At 44.0% G+C, this 19,084-nt stretch overlaps 2 non-coding genes across 2 annotated transcripts; both read left to right on the forward strand.

Annotated features, from left to right (window-relative positions):
- Positions 1 to 10,097: 10,097 nt before the first annotated feature.
- LOC145676894 (5S ribosomal RNA) lies at positions 10,098 to 10,216 on the forward strand. The gene has a single exon (XR_014129511.1). It is a non-coding gene; the product is annotated as a 5S ribosomal RNA (ribosomal RNA).
- Positions 10,217 to 10,393: 177 nt separating this feature from the next.
- LOC145676901 (5S ribosomal RNA) lies at positions 10,394 to 10,512 on the forward strand. The gene has a single exon (XR_014129518.1). It is a non-coding gene; the product is annotated as a 5S ribosomal RNA (ribosomal RNA).
- Positions 10,513 to 19,084: the final 8,572 nt, after the last annotated feature.

Below are 19,084 nucleotides of genomic sequence, written 5' to 3' on the forward strand. Positions count from 1 at the left end.
CTGTATGTGATATAGTTCCTGACTCGGAGGGAGATGTGGGGCTTCAGGTGTGTCTCCGAGAGGAGTGCCACATCGATGTTCTCTCGCTCCAGGAAGTCCTTGAACTCTTCTTTTTGTTTCTGAATGCCCTCAGCATTCCAGCAGACCACCCGTAAGGCTCGGTGTATATGGGAATTACTGTGCGCCATCATCAAGGAGTGTTGCAGCAACGTCCAGGAGAGTCGTCAGTTTTGTTATGGGATCTTTGGCTGCGGCGATCTTCTTCAGTCCTTCCTTCAGGTTCTTCAGGAAGTTCTTGACGTTGAGTCCCGTCAGTAGACTGAGGATCTCCTTGAGTGATGACGCCAGGCTGGGGTCCTCTTCTGTGGCGTCTGCGGATGGCTGTGACTCCGTTGGCTTCTGTTCTGTCTGTCTGCTGGCCGCTGGTTTCTCAGGAGGGTCTGGCTGCGACATGTCGACCTGTGTCGTCTCTGTGGCGGATGTCGAGGGTGTCGCTGTGGGCGCCGTCGATGGAGGCGTTTCTGGAATTTGTGGAGTTGTATTCTGGGTGGTCGTGTTTTGTCTTGTTCTTCTTTTCCGGGAGCAGGGATGTCTTGTTTGGGTGGCGGAGGGGTGATTTTCTGCGTCTTGCTTGTCCTCTTCTTCTTTTCCGCCTGGAGGTACGGGCAGCCTTGATAATTTGCAGGGTGTGCGCCACTGCAGTTAACACACTTTGCTGGGGCGTCTCGCGTCTTCTTGGGACACTCCTGTGTAGAGTGCATTTCCCCACACTTCACGCAGCGTGGTATTGCATGGCACGTCTGTTGTGAGTGGCCAACGCGTTGGCAGCGGTGGCACTGCAGCAGATCGTTCCCTTTGTACGGCTCTACCACTACTCTGTACCAGAGTAGGCGGGTGAGCTCGTAGATACTGGGTTTTTCCTGCTTCTTTTCTAGCGAGACGAGAAACAGGGGGAATAGGGGTCTGGTGCCCTGCGCATCCGGTCTGCCTCTCATCTGATGTACTGTGAGGACGGAGTGTCCCAGTGCTTCCAGTGCAGTTTTCACATCCTCCGGGTCTGTGTCAATGGGGAGCTTCCTCACAACCACCTTGAGGGGGCGGGAGGTCTTTGGCAACTCCGTGGAGTATGGGTAACTCTGCTGTTTGCAAAAAGCTTCAACTTTGGAATGGTCACTCATGCTGGCGCAATGAAGCTTGATGTAGTCTTTGTTGAACCACACTTTGGGGGGGGATGCAAGAGTGGCCGCCAGTGTTTTCATTAGAGTGTTCTGTTTCACCACACCATATATGAATATGGGGGGGACGTGTCTGGCTCTGATGGGTGGGGTAGCACTGTGTTCTTCGTCTCCTGCTTCCATGTCGACTTCCGTTGTGGAGGTTGTCGGCTCATCCTGGGGGGGGGTTACGGCTTGTTGGTCCCCTGGGGTCAGGGCGGAAAAGCGGTTTCTGCACTCAGCCCTGAATTCCACTAGGGAGCTCACTGGTCCTGTTGGTGCTCTTTTCAATGATTTTCGGGGGGGCTGCAGGAAACCATCATCTGAATTGGTAGTTTCTTCTGTGGGGCTTGGGGGGGGCGGCGGTACTTCAGTTGAGACTCCTGGTTCTGGCTGGAATGGAGTTGCCTCCTCTCTTTGTTGTAGAGGGGGAAATTGTTGTGGTGATTGGGTGTCGGGCCCTGTCTCCTGCGGTGGGGTCATCGGGGGGGGCTCCTGTGGGGTTTTCGTTGGTTTCTTGGCCTTTGTGATGGTTACTCTTCGCTTACGGACTGTGCCCAGGGCGGTGAATTTGAGTCCCTGGAGCTGCTTAGTGACGGTGTTAAGATTGCTGGGGGGGGCTTTCCTGGGGCGGGGCCCCTTGCTGGTCGTTGGTCTGCCCTTACGTGGCACGGGGGCTTGGGTGTTCCCTTCATTCATGGCTAGAATCACTGAATGGAAATCCTACTCAAGCACTACAGTTCCGGTGGCCCTTGAAAGGACCGCAGGGTCTTGATAGCACTGTCTCTTATTTTGGGGGGGGAGTGCCCGTGGGTGCCGTGAGCTTTTTGGGCGTGCTCCGGCCGGCCTATTTTTCTTTTTGCCTTTCACTGTGTATTTGCTTATTTCTCGTGATATTGTTCCTGTTGGGATATCAGTTTATTCATATATGGGAGTGTATCGTTCTATTCACTTGCACTAGAGTTTATTGATATAATGTATTTGCTATGGGGAGTGGCCGCAACTTGTTGCTTCCTCCACACCGCGTGGCGGACTGAATGTGAAGCGCCTGAGTTCTCCCTTTTAAGGGCTGGCAGGGAGCCTGTTTAAAACAGCCAATCAGAAGCGAGATCTCGAAGTCAAACTGGCCAATCCCGATAGGGTGCTTTCCTTCGGGTCCGCGCTCCTGAACGACTACTTTTTGGCAGTCACTTGTGCGGGAAGTGTGGGTGCAGTGCTTTGTTTGACCAAAACATGCACGTGCACACACTACTCTACAAATGCTATCTAAAACACAGCACTTTTCACAGAGTTTATCACTTGCACAGCACTGAAATCAAATCACAACAAATCTTTGAGTGTTTATGACACTGTTAATAATAAATTTGGGGAAAAATTGTCTTTATTTCCTCAAATTCTCACTCGGAACACGAGAGCGAAAAAACGCACATCTCACTTCATTCACTATCGTATCTCAGTGAGAAATTTTCGCTAGCAGGCAGCGTTGAGTTTGGTTACGGAGCGCGGACCGGATAGAAAGCACTTGCTGAGGCGGGCTGAGGTAAACAGAAGTTCGTAGTTGCCACAACGATAAGTGTGTTTCCTTCTATTTTGATAAACGATTTTTTTCAGGTATTCAATGAATGCACCAGATCCTATTCTTCCTTACTGGCTAGAAGAAACTTTATTCCACATAACTCAAAAGGCATTTGTTTTTATTCGCTTTTCTATTTTATGTTTCAGTCATTGCTAAGTCGGTCACACTACTTTTTCACCCTCCTTGTGCTTATAATTTTCATAATTTAACATGGAAATACTTATCAATAAATAATTATATTACCATGGTAATTAACTTCAATCCTTCCTGTGATTATACGCAAAGTACCATCTTCGTACTGCTTACTATAGTTCAATGAAGGGAATCTATAAAGTAACGCGTGTCGCACACATCTGCCTTGCAAACTCCCTGGCCTACTTCCAATGTATAGACTTTTATTTCAAATCCTGATTTAATTTCATAATTTTCTGTAGATTTTAACATTTTATTACCCAGCTTCTTAATACGAATGACAATCAAGCCTAAATATTTATTCCCTTTAACTTTATTTTTCTTTTTTATTTTGTGCCTTGTTTCATATTTGTTCTTACGTTAGCAATTAACGCACTTACCGTAGTTATGTATGAACAGGTTGTTTCTATATTTATTTTATTCCAAATAAATTAAATATATATACGGATTATTTTATGGTAGTTGATATTTTCTGTTGTTTCCTACGTGAATTGAGGAAACGCACGGACTTTCGCCTAATTCTTGTGCTACTTTCATATGTCTGTATCTGTCGAATGCTGTCGATCTGTCGAAATGTGTATTACTATCTGTCGATTCATCGAGTGAACTGAATTCGTTAACCATTTCACCAGGCGCGCATGCATTTTTTTTTCTTCTAAGGGATCCAAGCTTCGGGGGGCAAGGTTCCAATACTACAAGCCACTATGTCTATATACTATTATTCTGCATTCGAAAACACGATAAATATTCCACTTACTTTTTCACAAAAACATGATACAGACAGAGTACAGATGAAGTGTAAGATCAGATTTATATTGATGATACATCAATATTTTCCCTGTTAATAACTACATTTAATGAGAAAGTCTGCAAATGTATGTTCACTTAGGAACTTTTGCGAGGAGTCCGCACCCGGTGGACACCCCGTGAGTACGCCTCTGCACTTGACTATACTTCGAATTATACTGCAAACAGTTGTATTTTAGTTTCCCCGTTTAGTTCATCGATATCATTAACACAAAGAAAATAGATGTTATAGATGCGTATTCTCAGTTCTCGCTTTATATCCGGACGTCTGCAAAAATCTACTCCTTTTCTTTCTTTCACGCATCCACCAAACTAACAATGATTTGTATTATAATATTTGCGCATAAAATGTATATCTCATACCTTCCATGTTCTCAAGTATTCATAGACAAAAACGGTTACTTTCTGCGAACAAATTGTCCAAACACAGTGCAAATGTCATCTATAGATTGTCCTGGTTCCGTCTGCGTGTACATAACAATGCGTCATAATCATACATTGCACATTAAGGATATCAATTAATCTTCCCAAATTCCTAGATATGCCTGGCAAAAGTTCCGCGTGTTGTAAGGATATTACATTTGTACTACCGACAAGGTGGTATCTTCCAACATTGAAGTTCAATAAACCCCAAATGTGTCGGATATAGTATTTGATTTCTTGTCTCATTGTTTGCGTCAGAGATGTCTTCTCAAGTTAGGATTTACGATACATACAGGATGAGTTGTATATATTGTTGCTGCCAGCTCTATATTAATCCCATATTTGTAAACGAATAAAAACAGTATTCTAATTATAACAATGTGCTCACAATTAATTTTATTCTTAATTGTTATACGTATTGTTGATTAAAAATGAAAATGTTGCTAAGTGAATTTTATTAATATTTTCTGTTGCGTGATATAGGAAGTGAGTGAAATATTGGAGGAATATAGTGTGCGTAGCAGATGATGTGCAGTGGCTTTGGATCGCCTGTGATAAGGTAAGGCATTTGCTATTTTAATTAACGCATTTTATATACTGTAATCCTAATTATTTTTATGTGAATGTGCTTACTACTTGTGTATTCAGTGGGACCGATGTTTTAATATGTATGGTCAAGCAGTGTCGAGCCTGGTCAGTGTGTGGATAGGTGACCATTTTTTGTAAATCGATAACATTTAACTTTGTAAACACGGATGAAGTAGAAGTATATTTATTTTATTTTTTACCTCAAATATGTAGGACACTTCTCCTTTGTACATCAATTATTATTATTAGTTCAACTTGTTTACAAGTTAAATGAAAAGAATAGTCGTTATCGTGTGATGATTGTGCTCATTAGGCTAAAGAAGACTCGTGATAAGAAAGAAAAGAAGAACGGTGCTCAAGTTTCGTCACAGCATATTCTCAAAAATTTACAGGCAAAATTCAGTGTTCTGCATGAAAAGGCATATTTGTACGAAAAAAAAAAAATTCTGCAGACGACAGAATTAAATAAAGTAATACACATGTATTTTAGAGTTACTGGTGTAAAATCATTACAAGTGCTTTGCCAGGTGGCCAATAAAAAGCACGAATACTATTTAAGGGAGCCAAAACAGGAGAAAGCTGGGGGCCTGAGCGATAGCAAGAATGTGCGTCCAAAGTGAACAGGAGCGAAGGCGACGCGGGTATACGTATAAGCAAGGGTAGTGGAAACCAGTTAGTTTTCGAGTTTCAATAGCACTTGTCATGCATCCATACTAGTAGCGCCCCGCTTGTAAACATTAAGTACACTATGCAAGAATACACCGCCGGTGGAAAATAGTACCTAATACAGTTATCTTTCATATATACTGACTTATTTTACAGTAGTAACCCAACACTAGTAAACGTAAAATAAAAGTGTATAACTTTATATTTAATTCTATCGCCTGGCTTAGTTTTTCACCTGTAAGATGTACTTATTTAGAGCAAGTTTCTTAACTAGCAAATTAAACCGAGAACCACAGCAACCATATATATATTCTTATGATGTACTTTTCTTTGAGTGGTGTTCTCTGTCTATTGAATAACATTTTCTCAGTTTAATGCTAGCAAAAAACAAAACAAAATCAAAGTGTTTCTATATAAATTTAGTTCACCGTGTTGTAATATCACATGGAATTGAAAAACGAATAGTCGAACCTCTGCTATCTCGATCAAACTTCTCAGGATGATATACTGACTTACCGCAGAAGTTCGACTGAATACGTTTCTCAGTTCCATGGGAGAACCTGGAGAAGCAAAAGCCTGCGCAACGGAAAATACTAAATAAACTTGTAGAGCAGGTCAAGATGTATCATCATGCCAAGTTTCATTCAGATCAGAGAAGTTTGGCTGCAGCCATTTTCATTACAAAGCACAAAATGGATGGTCCCTAACCTCGAGAATCTTCACAATTGTCGACGAGTTGAACTGCACTCATCTGATCAAAATCAAACTTAAAATGACAGTTCACTTTCAACTGTTAAATAATATGATATGCAGGCTTCTGCTTTCCTAGTTACAGTCTATCCACTGTGGTATGCATATTAGTACAAATGTGAGAGTGCATATTTATTAAAGATTTGCTTCAAAAAGCGATGAAAGACATAGGCATTGCCGCGGGCGGTGATAACAAGATGCCGGAAAACGAACAAGCAGAAAGAATATGGGCTGAAGAAGTGTAAACGACGACGCGGCGGCCCGTAAAGGTGTTGCCGTCCTATTAAATGAATAATATCAAAAGAAAGAAAAAAAAAGTAAAAAATTTCGCGCTCGTAATCAAGACAGAAAGCAACTAAAGGAAATCTTTGTTTTACGTCCCACGTTATGCCGCTTAGGCTAAAAGAGGCGCTGATTATGAGAAATGATTGAAATGGTGGTGGAATGAAGAAAGTGGGAGGAAACGGGAGAACCCCGCGGTAACCCACCGCACATAGTTTTTGTCCACCATAAAGTTAACTTGGCGGGGGCTCAAGACAGAAAGACGGTTGGAAAAACAAATAAACGATGTTGCATCCCGTAAAAATGTTCGCGACCTATGAAATCAATATTTTTTCTTAAAGAAAAAAAAGAATTAAAAAGAGAAAAAAAGGTCAAAATTTCGCGCTCGCTTCGCTCGCGATCAGCAGAGAAAAGAGGACGTGACGCACCCCTAAAAGTGTTGGCGACCGATTGAATAAATATTGTGGGTAAAAAAAAAAAAAAAAAAAAAAGTCAAAAATTTCGCGCTCGCTTCGTTCGCGATCAGCACAGAAAGAAGGACGTGACGCGCCCCTAAAGGTGTTGGCAACCGATTCAATACATATTGTCGGTAAAAAAAAAAAAAAAAAAAAAAAAACCGCTCGCTTCGCTCGCGATCGACATGAAAAAGGCAACGACGTGACGCCCCGTAAAATTGTCGGCGACCTATTCAATCAATATATTCGGTTGAAAAACAAAGTCAAAAGTTTCCCAATCGCTTCCCTCCCGATCGACATAAAAAAAAAGGCAACCCCTTCACCTCTCCTTATGCATTCATCAGTAAACATACAACCATAGATCACAATACCACTCACATCACCTATCAGTTCTCCACGTCCATCAAGATCCAATCATCGCCCTGGCCCTTTATGATGATACACAACATTACATGTTATTGTGTGCATTGCCCCGCGTTACAATACATGACCAAAAAAAAGAGAAAAAGAGCTGCACTGCCTTCAGTGTAGACATGTTCGTATTCGTAGAAAATGATTTTAGGTACACGATAGTACAGTAATCTATCTTCACATGCTTCAGATGTGAACGATACCTACACATGAAGAGGGCTCCCGAGGTTTCCTTTTCCAATAGGATGGAGCTCCACCACACTTGCAGAATGACGAGAAGTTATGTTAATAAATATATCCCAGAGTGTTTCGTAACTCGCCCTTGGTCCTAATGATGAAGCGTTCTTCAGATGGCCCCGATGTCTCCACACATGATACTATGCGACTTCTTTTCACGAGGCTCTCAAAGATCACGTTTGTGTCCTAACATTCTCTGCAGATATGACACAGCTGCGATAGCGGATCACAGAAGCCTTTCCTCTCCTTACAAGAGACGTGTTCATTCGAGTATGTGAGTAATTCGACTATCGATTAAATATCTCCCGTGTCACGATAGTAGTCACTTTCAATTCTTCTAACGAAGGTAAGAAAAAATGCTATACAAACTTCCTTTCGGTATATAAAGGATTAGGGGCCCAGAGAATATTTTCTTTCAAGAGGATACATTCTTTTTCGAACACCCTGTATATAGATCCTCTAATTATAACTGCAAACAAAATGTTGATTTTGCAATTGCTTCCATGAGAGAATATTCTGTGCACTTTCTTTCTGAAGGGCCGGGCCTAAACGTTTTCCTTAATCATTAAATTTAGTAGTTATCTACAATTACATAGTTTTCCATTGTTCTCAAAATAAAGATTTTTCTCTATGAATTGTTGAATGTTGCTAGGGATATTGAAGTAATTCTTTTTAGTGTTTTTTTCTTTACAATAATGTACTGAACGCCTGCATTAAGGAAGTTCGTGTGTCCATCTTGCAAAATGTTTCGTCTTTTTTCATGCCCACTAAGGTAAATATTCATTTTGCTCTTTTCTCTGTATGCAAACCACATTTCTTAAAGGCAACATTTTCATACAAATGTAGTACTAAAAACTTCTAATTGGCAACATCTGGGCTGCGAAGAGGAAAAAGAAAGAAATCTCGTACGTATTCGCGCGCAATTCGGAATTAGCCAATGAAAAGCACAAAAGCGGCCACCATCTCTCTCTCTTTCTTATTAACGGTTTTGTACTTTCTGCAGTTCTATCAGTGCTGCTAACCTCTTACTATATCATTGAATATGTATGTTTAGATATATATATATATATATATATATATATATATATATATATATATATTTTTTTTTTACAAAAAATCATACTACTACGGAATAATATTAAATGCCTTTAAACCCTCATTTCTGTTTGCACTTTCTGTTACACTACCTTCCCCGAACTTCTTTCAAGTTATTAAGTGCAGAACGGGGAGTTATACATATTTACTTGCGCTTTGACAATATCTGCACATTGTGTAATAATAGGAGACGTATAAAATAAAACTATATACTAATACGTATATATATATATATATATATATATATATATATATATATATATATATATATACAGTACACATTCCACTATCCGAGGCTTTCCTTTTCTTTTCTTGCTGACGATAAATTACGCTTTTAGAAATGTTGTCTGAAAACAATAAGAATATGTGCAAAAAATACAATCAGAGGTAGAGGTCTTTAACAGGAAATAAGCAAGGGAGTTGAAAAATTTTTTATGCATGTAAAAAATATAGACATGAACCAACTTGTGAAATAAAAAGACCAGAAAACTACTCTTTCTAAATTATGTGTAAACTTTTTACCGAAAACGAAAGTTGCACGAAAGACTTTTTGTCCGTTTTTTGGCCTCCGGTGCTTGGGGTCCCTGATTCAATCCCAGCTCGTGCCGTGTGAACTTTGTCGTGCATAAAGACCGTGCTCATGGGTTTTCTCGGGTTTCTCCCGTTTCCTCCCACTTTCTTCATTCAGTACTCATCATCACCGTCTCCTTTAGCGTAACCGGTATAAGTATGCGACGTAAATCTAAATATTTCATTTCATTTCCCTTTTCTGCTCATACTGCTGATTATGCGCGATTATGCCAACATCCAACTCCGCGGATAATCGTGCGATTACTGTATATACAACTAATACAGATACAACTAATTATATTATCAGTTACAGTATCGGTTTTTATTTACTAATTTGCCTCACTTTATTTGCATCCCTGCAGTAAATAATTCTTATCGATAATAGTTAAAATGTATATTACATTTTAGTGCTTCACGACTGAATGATCATCTGCCTTACGTTATCTCGCAGCTGAAGAGAATGCTACACTGAAAACTACCTTGCGTTATAAAGGGTAAGTGAAACATATCTTAAAAATATCTTTCATACATTTCATTGTGTACATTAAAGAATGTAAGTTTGCCTTTTTCCTGTAATCAATACTTAATAAAGGATTTATTTTTATTTATTTATATACAATTTCATACGTGGTTCGTGATAGTAAACTCGATAGGACACAGTGGCACTATGAACATCCGAATCACTCATCATTCGAACATTCAAATATTTATTCGAATATTAGTATATTCCAAGTAATGTTAACGACGTTAATATGCTTGCCTTTATAGTTAATAATGTCAATTCTTACTTAAAACATACTTCCTTAACAGGACATTGAAGAAAAGGTAGTTGCCAACGGCCATACCATGCTGAATATACCGGTTCTCGTCCGATCACCGAAGTCAAGCAGCATCGGGCCTGGTCAGTACTTGGATGGGTGACCGCCTGGGAACACCAGGTGCTGTTGGTATACTTTTTCTAATTTTGTTTTTCACAAAGACGAATATTCTCACATCGTTCACCACGATAATTTCGTAATCATGCATTACTTAAAACAATTAGCAACGCTTTCCACGCGCTGGTCTTTTTGAGTATTCACCGACAAACCTACGTAGCTACAATAACTCACTCGAAGCCATATGCATTCGCCAACGGCCATACCATGCTGAATATACCGGTTCTCGTCCGATCACCGAAGTCAAGCAGCATCGGGCCTGGTCAGTACTTGGATGGGTGACCGCCTGGGAACACCAGGTGCTGTTGGCATCTCTTTTTCAAATTTCATTATCCTTCAAGTACGAAAATACTAGAAACATTAATTTTATAGTACTTTCAAGAGATAATTTATCAACATTATTTCATAGCGATTAATCGATATTCTAAGCGTTATACCCACTATTTCTTACACTAACAGCCTGTTTATTTGCACGGCACATTAAAATAACCTGATTTCCGATCCGTGTGCACCTACTACTATACTTAACACGGAATGTATTACCACTTTTTAAAAGTAAATTATTATGACTAAGTGTAGATCTCCGGCGAGTAAATGCCTTTCGTATACAAGCACGACACATCTCCGCTATGTGCTTTACTTTTTTACTAACAGCATATAGAAATTGGATTTCAAGGTGTTTCTACATAACAGAATGAAGCAAATTTCGTGATTTAACTCTTTCGAATAATGTGTTGGTCCTGACAAGGACCGTTTGAAATGAAAAATCTTGAAGAAGATTTTTACTTAGAGCTTGTGTACTTGGTAACAGCCTTCGTACCCTCACTTACAGCGTGCTTGGCAAGTTCACCAGGCAAAAGAAGGCGCACAGCTGTTTGGATTTCCCGGCTGGTGATAGTTGACCGCTTATTGTAATGGGCCAAACGAGAAGCTTCAGCAGCAATACGCTCGAAGATGTCATTAACAAAGCTGTTCATGATACTCATAGCTTTGCTAGATATGCCAGTGTCAGGATGCACTTGCTTCAAAACTTTGTAGATGTAAATGGCATAGCTCTCCTTCCTCCTCCTCTTCTTCTTCTTATCTCCCTTGGAGATATTCTTTTGGGCTTTACCAGCCTTCTTTGCAGCCTTTCCGCTAGTTTTTGGTGGCATGATGACTCACTCGTTCAGCAAAATTAGATGTGTCCGCCGATTTATCGACTTCATTTAAATTACAGTACGTGTTTCAATTCGCGCCAACTGCCTTGCTTTTCATTTGATGCACTCGGGTGCACGCTTGAAGTAGTAACAAAACTGACTTGATTCATGGGAGGCCGCAATTTTTCCTCTCATCTTATTACGAAAGAATATTGAACAATGTCTGGTCGCGGCAAAGGTGGAAAAGTCAAGGGAAAGAGCAAGTCCCGCTCCAGCAGGGCTGGCCTTCAATTCCCAGTAGGCAGAATCCATCGTCTTTTGCGAAAGGGTAACTATGCCGAACGAGTTGGTGCTGGCGCTCCCGTGTATTTGGCTGCAGTCATGGAATACCTGGCAGCTGAAGTTCTTGAGTTGGCAGGCAACGCTGCTCGTGACAACAAGAAGACTAGGATTATTCCACGTCATCTGCAGTTAGCTATCCGTAACGACGAGGAATTAAACAAGTTGTTGTCTGGAGTTACAATCGCTCAGGGTGGTGTTTTGCCCAACATTCAAGCTGTACTTCTGCCCAAGAAAACTGAGAAGAAGGCATAAATGTAAGACCTATATCTCATACAAATCGGCCCTTATGAGGGCCACAAACCCCTTTATAGAGGAGATTTACGATTGAAATGAATTGTTTTCGATATACAGACTCATCAAAAGTGTCTGAGATAGTTGCTTAGTTTCATTCGAAATTCTCGCTGCTATTCGATTAATTAGTATATGTGTAGTCGTCGATCGTAATTGAAGCCCATAGGAAGTCACACTAACTTTACAATACTCCAAACAGCGATGTGCTTAGTTCCCACTACATTATTAATTATAAGATCATTACCTTTTGTATTGTCGCTAGCTACATTTTTTTGATATTTGCGTACATCGGGCTCATATTACCCAGAGGACAGGACAGTCGAGCCCAGATTCTCAGCAATGGAAGAAAACCTCATACCACATATTCTCATGTACTTCATGCTAGACAAAGGAATTTCCAACATTCTTAAAGCACTCATGTTTCTCTCTTGCGTTGGCTTGGCTGAAATTACTCTGTTCAATATGTTCTCGACATTTATTATTGTTCATTACTATGCCCCAATGACATCATGAACAGAGCGGATCAGAAAACTTTCCTAAATTTCTTTTGCAACATAGTAATGACATTAAATGCACACTTAAGTACGATTTATTCTTTGCAAGGTCGATATTCATATTTGTGTGATATGTGTTATATGTATATGGTTTGTAATACGCAACTACTCTTATTCTCTGATCTCAGAACTCATTTGCTACTGTGCCCAACGAGCGAGCCTAGGTTTCTTGTAACTACTGCCTTTCTTTAGTAAATAATGTGAAGTATACAATGCATTAACCTACATCTCATATTTGTATTACTCTTTATTTTAGTAACCCGCTACGAAGTGTCATTAATTTACATGTAAATCACAATAGACACTACCGCAAAAGAAAGAAATCGAACCCAAGACCACGTAAACAAGATAAAGGACAAGATTCAGGTTTCTAACGCATTATTCGCCCCTCACAGCACAGTATAGAAGTTGTATAAGCCTCTATACGTACATCCTACTGTCAGAACAGAAATTCCGACTTGCGTTTCGCATCTCTCATGCTCGCTACTTCCAACAAATCGCCAATTTCCAACCAGAACCCCTTCTCCAGCATTAATACTGCTACATGATATGAATACGTATACATGAACGTACATAATGTAAAAAAAACGTATGATTTTCTCAAATTAATCTCTCTACGTCTGTAATTTAGTGTGCATCAAAAGGCTTTAATGTAGTTACACGAATTCTTATAATCTAACAGAAAATCGCACAAAGTAAATCTTTCCCTTTATATAAATTTGTTGGCTCTGAAAAGAGCCGTTTATGCCAATTTTATATCCAAAATAGGAGGAACCCCAACTTAACCTCCGAAACCGTACAGGGTTCTTCCTTGCCTCTTCAAGGCATACACAACATCCATAGCTGTCACTGTCTTCCTCTTGGCGTGTTCTGTGTATGTAACAGCATCTCTGATTACGTTCTCCAGGAATACTTTCAATACTCCTCGGGTCTCTTCATAAATGAGACCAGAGATACGCTTCACACCACCACGGCGAGCAAGACGCCTAATAGCGGGTTTGGTGATACCCTGGATGTTGTCACGAAGAACTTTACGGTGGCGCTTGGCACCTCCTTTGCCAAGACCCTTGCCTCCTTTTCCACGTCCTGTCATTTCGATATGTTACTGCTTCGCTCACCACACACGAGAAATACAAGCCCAAGCAGGAGCAGGAGCAGGAGCAGGATGAATTTGGCGTTTGAGGAATCGAAGTGTCGGGCTATTGCCCTTGCCTTCTATTTGTTCTTCTTTTTGGACTTGTGGTGTTGGTGTCGTATTTGTTTTGAAGAACCGCCACTGTCGCTGGTTCTTGTTAGATAGTCAGGAAGTGCAGTTGCTTACGGTGGTCTTGGCATGCGGTACATCTGGCGATGTGGTTGGCGGGTGCCGATTTCCCTCAGGTGTGGATCATCTGAATGGCGGATTTGCTGCCAGAGTTTTGTTGATCGCTGATGTCGGAGTTCACTGAGGAGTGCGAGGTCTAAGTCTTCATGGACTTGGGCCGTGCTGGTGTCCCAGGGGTGACCGGAGATGGCTTTGGCGGATCTGTTCTGGACCACCTGCAGATGTCGTAGATGGGCCGGTGCTGCGTGTTCCCAGCTGGTGTGTGCATACATGAGTAACGGCTGGATACTCATGCGGAAGAGGTGCAGACGTGTTTCAATGGTGAACTGGTTGTTCAGTAGAAGGGGAAGGAGGGCTCTGAGTCTGTTGGTTCCCTTCTTGGCTGTGTTGCGCAGGTGGGCCTCGAAGGTCAACTTTTTGTCGAGGAGCACACCCAGGTATTTGGCATTGGGTTGTGGTTGGAGGGCAGTTCCTTGGAGGGTGATTGTGATGGGGCGCTGTCTTCTATTCTTTGTGAAGTCCACCAATGTCGTCTTGGTAGAGTTGATCTTGATCCTCCATTGGCGGGTCCAGTTGTGGAGAAGGTCAATGTGTCTCTGCAGGTAGAGTTGTGCGTAACGGTAATTGGTGTGGCTTGCGAAGATTGCCGTGTCATCCGCGAACGTGGCGACCATGGTGTTCGTGGTGGTTGGCAGGTCGTACGTGTACACATTGTACAGTATTGGTGATAGGCAGGATCCCTGGGGTACTCCTGCCTGGATGGCTTCTGGTTCTGCGAGATGACCGGCGTGGTGGACTCTGAAGGTTCTTCCTGCCAGAAACTGTTGGATGAGCTTGGTGAGGTATGGAGGGAAGCCTGTCTGGTGAAGTTTGTGCAGGAGACCATTGTGCCAGACCTTGTCAAAGGCCTTCTCGATGTCTAGGAAGATTCCGATTGTGTGGCCTCCGACGTTGAACTGGTGTGTGATTCTATCTACAACTCTTACGAGTTGCAGGGTGGTGCTGTGGCCAGGACGAAACCCAAATTGGTGTGGGGGGAAGATCCTCCGGGCGTCGATGTGGTCTTGCATTCGTCGCTTTATCAGTCTCTCCACAATCTTGCTCAAGTGTGAGAGCAGACTGATTGGTCGATAGTTTTTGGGTTCCGTTCTGGCTGTTCCTGGTTTTTGGATGAGCACTATTCGGGCTTCCTTCCAAGCTTGTGGGAAGTGGCCTGTGGTGAACATTGCGTTTGCAATCCTGCAGAGGAGCACAATGACCTTCCGGGGTGCATGTTTGATGGCTGGTGGGGTGATGCGATCTGGGCCTGCTGCACGGTGCGTTGAGATCTTCTGTATTGTTCTGCGGACTTCTCTTGTTGTCGTCAGGGCTGTGACTGGAGGAGGGGCTTCCTGTTCTAGTCTTTGGAGTGTCCGGTTTACTGCTGCGTTGGTGTCTGCATCCGGCGGTCCAGGGTGGTCTTGGAACACCGTGCTGAGGTGGTGTGCGAACTGCATGGCTTGCTCGTCTGGATCGTAGAGCAAGCCGTTGGGTCCTTGAATTGGTTGGGTGCGTGGGACGGTGGTGGGTTTGGTGTGGACTGCGACCAGACGCCAGAAATCACGGGAGGGGGTTTCGATTGACTGGAGGTGTTGGTTCCATTGTTGGATTTTTTGGCGGAGGAGTCTCTTCTTGATGCGGGTGCTCAGGGAATTCCACAGTCTTCTCCACTGAGGGTGTCGGGTGCGTTGCCATTGTCGGCGGACCCAACGTTTGAGGCGAACCAGGGCTTCCGTCCTGAGGTCGTATGGTTTCTGCTCCTGTTGAGGTTGGTGTGTTGTGGTGGCTATCCTGTATGCTGACTGCATCGAAGCTGTTAGCGAGGTCACTGCAGCATCTATTGCGGCTGGGTCGTGGACGGGTAGTCGTGGATCGACCATTGCCGCTAGATGTTGGGTGTACATGTCCCAGTCGGTCTCCTGAATTTTTGGTAGTTGTTTGGTGGGGACATGGATTCGTAGCGAGGCGGTGAAGATTATCGGTAGGTGGTCTGACTGGAGGTCGGTGATGACTTCGGGGCCGTCTACAATGGCAACGTTTTGGGAGAGGGTCATGTCCAGCACGTCCGGGAGTCCTCCATTCCTGGGGTAGCAGGTAGGTTCCGTTGGAGCGGCTGGGATGAAGTTCCTCGTGGTTAGGGCTCGGTGCAGCAGGCGGCCGTTGTGGTTGGTTCTCCTGCTGTTCCAGGCTGGATGTTTGCTGTTGAGGTCACCGGCGATGAGGATCCGGTGCCCCAATTGTTGCAGAGTGTCGAGGTCGGGCGGGTGGAGATTGTGGGCGTGGGGGCGGTATGCTGCGATCACGTGCAGTGGTCCGTCTGGGGAGTAGATGGTCACTCCTGTTGCTTCCAGTGATGTGAGAACTGGGAGTTGAAGCTGGTCGTGGGCTATTTGCCTCTTTATGAGGACTGCCGTTCCTCCTAGTCTTCCAGGGTGGCGGTCTGTGCGGTGCATGATGTAGTTCCGGATACAGAAGTGATCGGTTGGTTTCAGATGGGTCTCGTTGATGAGGGCCACATCAATGTTTTCTCTGGTGAGGAAATCTTGGAGATCGATCTTCTGATCCAGTATTCCATCTGCGTTCCAGCTCGCCAGTCTGATGTTACGGACCACTGCGTGATTAGTCCGTACCATCATCAAGGAGTCCAGCGGCGACTTCCAGGGCTGTCGTGAAGCGGGAGAGTGGATCCTTTGCGGCCATGACTTTTTGGAGTCCCGTCTTGAGCTTCGTGAGGAAGGTACGGACATTTAGTCCTTTGAGCAGGTCGAGGAATTCCCTGAGGGTCGTGGCTAGGGAGGATTCTTCTTCTGCTTCTTCTGGTTCTGGGGCTTTGGGTGGGCGGGAGGACTTGTTTCGGAGGCCTGGGGTGAGTTTTCCCTTGTCTTGATCACGCCTGGAGGTGGAGGGCTTTTGGGGTGGGCTGTCAGTTATGTTGTCACTGGGCTTGGTGTTTGGTGGCTCTTCCTTGTCCTGGGAGGGCTTTTTCTGGGGGGGGTTGGGTTCCTGGGTGTGCTCCGGGGTGGAGGTCTTCTGGTCTTCGTTGCTTGGGGGTGGGGGAGCGAATGTCCGGTTGTGCCGTTTTGCCTTTTCTTGTTTCAGGTAGGCACATCCCTTGTAATTTGCTGGGTGGGGTCCCTTGCAGTTCACACAGGTGGCGGGGGTGTCGCGGGTCTTCTTTGCGCAGTCTGTGGTCGCGTGTGGGCCACCACACTTCACGCATCTTGCTGTGGCTCTACAGGTTTTTGCTGAGTGCCCTACCCTCTGGCACCTGAAGCACTGGAGGAGGTCCGTTCCTCGGTAGAGTTCCACCTCAACTCTATAGTTGAGGACATAACGGACCTCGTATATTGCTGATGATTGATTGGTTTTTGGCAACTGGACCAGGAATAGAGGGAAGAGGGGCCTATCTCCTTTGGCATCCGGGCGGCCCTTCATTTGGTGGACTGCTTCAATGTCGAGACCTTGGGACTGGAGGTCTTCCTGAATGTCCTTGGGGTCGCAGTCAATGGGTAGCTTCCTCAACACTACCTTCAGTGGACGTCCTGTTCTGAGGAGCTCTGTTGAGTACGAGCGTCCTGTTTGGTTGAGGTACGCTTCGATCTTCGCGAAGTCCTCAACAGTGGCACAGTGCATTTTGATGTAGTCTGCTGTCTTGAAATATTTTGGGGGGACGGAACATGTGGCTGACAAGGTTTTTGTGAAGATTCCTTTGTTCACCACATCGTATATGTATATTGGAGGGATTTTCCGGGCTGCGAGCCTGGGGAGGCGGGGTGATTGGGCTCCTCCTTCTGAAGTGATTTCCATTTCTTCGGATCCTGTGCTTTCCTCGGGGGGGGCGTCATGGTCGGCTGTTGCTCTATTTGGAGTTGGGTCTCTCAATGGTTGAAAGCGGTTGGTCACTGGGAACAGTACTGGCAAGAGAGATGGTTCTTGTGGCTTGGCTGGGTTTCGGGGGACTTGGAAACCTGGGGGGGGGTCATTGGCTGTGGGGGGCATAGGTGGGTCCACTGGTCCCTGCATCTGATCTGTTGCACTGCTTGTTCCTTGACTTGTGGTGAGGAATGATGGGCTGGGCCAGTCTGGATTTTCGGGGGGGGCTGGGGGGAAGGCCTCTGTCGGGGGGGTTGTCTGGACGTCTGGTCGGGGTTTGAATTCTTCTGGGATGGGGACCGGGCGCCGGCGGGGCCCTTTGTCCAGTGGTGTGAAGCGTACTTCCTTGTGTTTCTTCGCAGTTTCATTGTCTTGTGGGGGGGGTGCCTCTTCCTGATGACCGATGCCGGGGGGGACATCTTGTGGGTTCGCCGTGAGGTCTTGGCTTTGAAGATCTTCAACGAAATTATTGCGGCTAGCCCAAGACTCGTGGTTTTGTTCCTTCGATCATGCAGGGAAAGCACGGAGGAAAAACACAAAACGTGTCTAAGCCAATGAGAACTGTCCTTTTCGACTGACTTTATCCAATGAGAAATAGCTTGATTTAACGGTTTTGCTCTTTATATAACTTGACTTCATTCAGCGCGCAATTATTTGAAACAAGTCGTGACAGTTGCAATGGCACGTACCAAGCAGACAGCTAGGAAATCTACTGGAGGCAAAGCTCCTCGAAAGCAGCTTGCCACCAAAGCTGCAAGAAAGAGTGCTCCAGCTACCGGTGGAGTGAAAAAGCCCCATCGTTACAGGCCTGGTACTGTGGCTCTCCGAGAAATTCGTCGTTACCAGAAGAGCACTGAATTGCTCATCCGCAAGCTGCCCTTCCAACGACTCGTCCGAGAAATTGCACAAGATTTCAAGACAGATCTTCGCTTCCAAAGCTCAGCTGTCATGGCTTTACAGGAGGCAAGTGAAGCTTACCTTGTAGGGCTTTTCGAAGACACCAACTTGTGTGCTATTCACGCAAAGAGAGTCACAATCATGCCTAAGGACATTCAGCTTGCTCGCCGCATCCGTGGGGAACGTGCTTAAGTTTGAAGTTCTGGCACTGAGTTCAAAAACGGTCCTTTTTAGGACCAATACACTACTTAGAGATGCTGTTATCCTAACAAGGATCTTGTCCATACTTGTTATCTTTTTTTTTTAAATTCTCACGCCGTATGTTGCATAGTTAATACATCTACCTTCGTTTTCCTGTCGTTTCGTATATCATCCTATCTTTCAAGTATATTCTTTAGTTTTCCCCTATGTTTACCGATTGATT

The sequence above is a fragment of the Thermobia domestica genome, unplaced genomic scaffold (assembly GCF_964235325.1).
Source record: "Thermobia domestica unplaced genomic scaffold, izTheDome1.hap1.1 HAP1_SCAFFOLD_458, whole genome shotgun sequence".
In the NCBI taxonomy this organism is placed as follows: Eukaryota; Metazoa; Arthropoda; class Insecta; order Zygentoma; family Lepismatidae; genus Thermobia; species Thermobia domestica.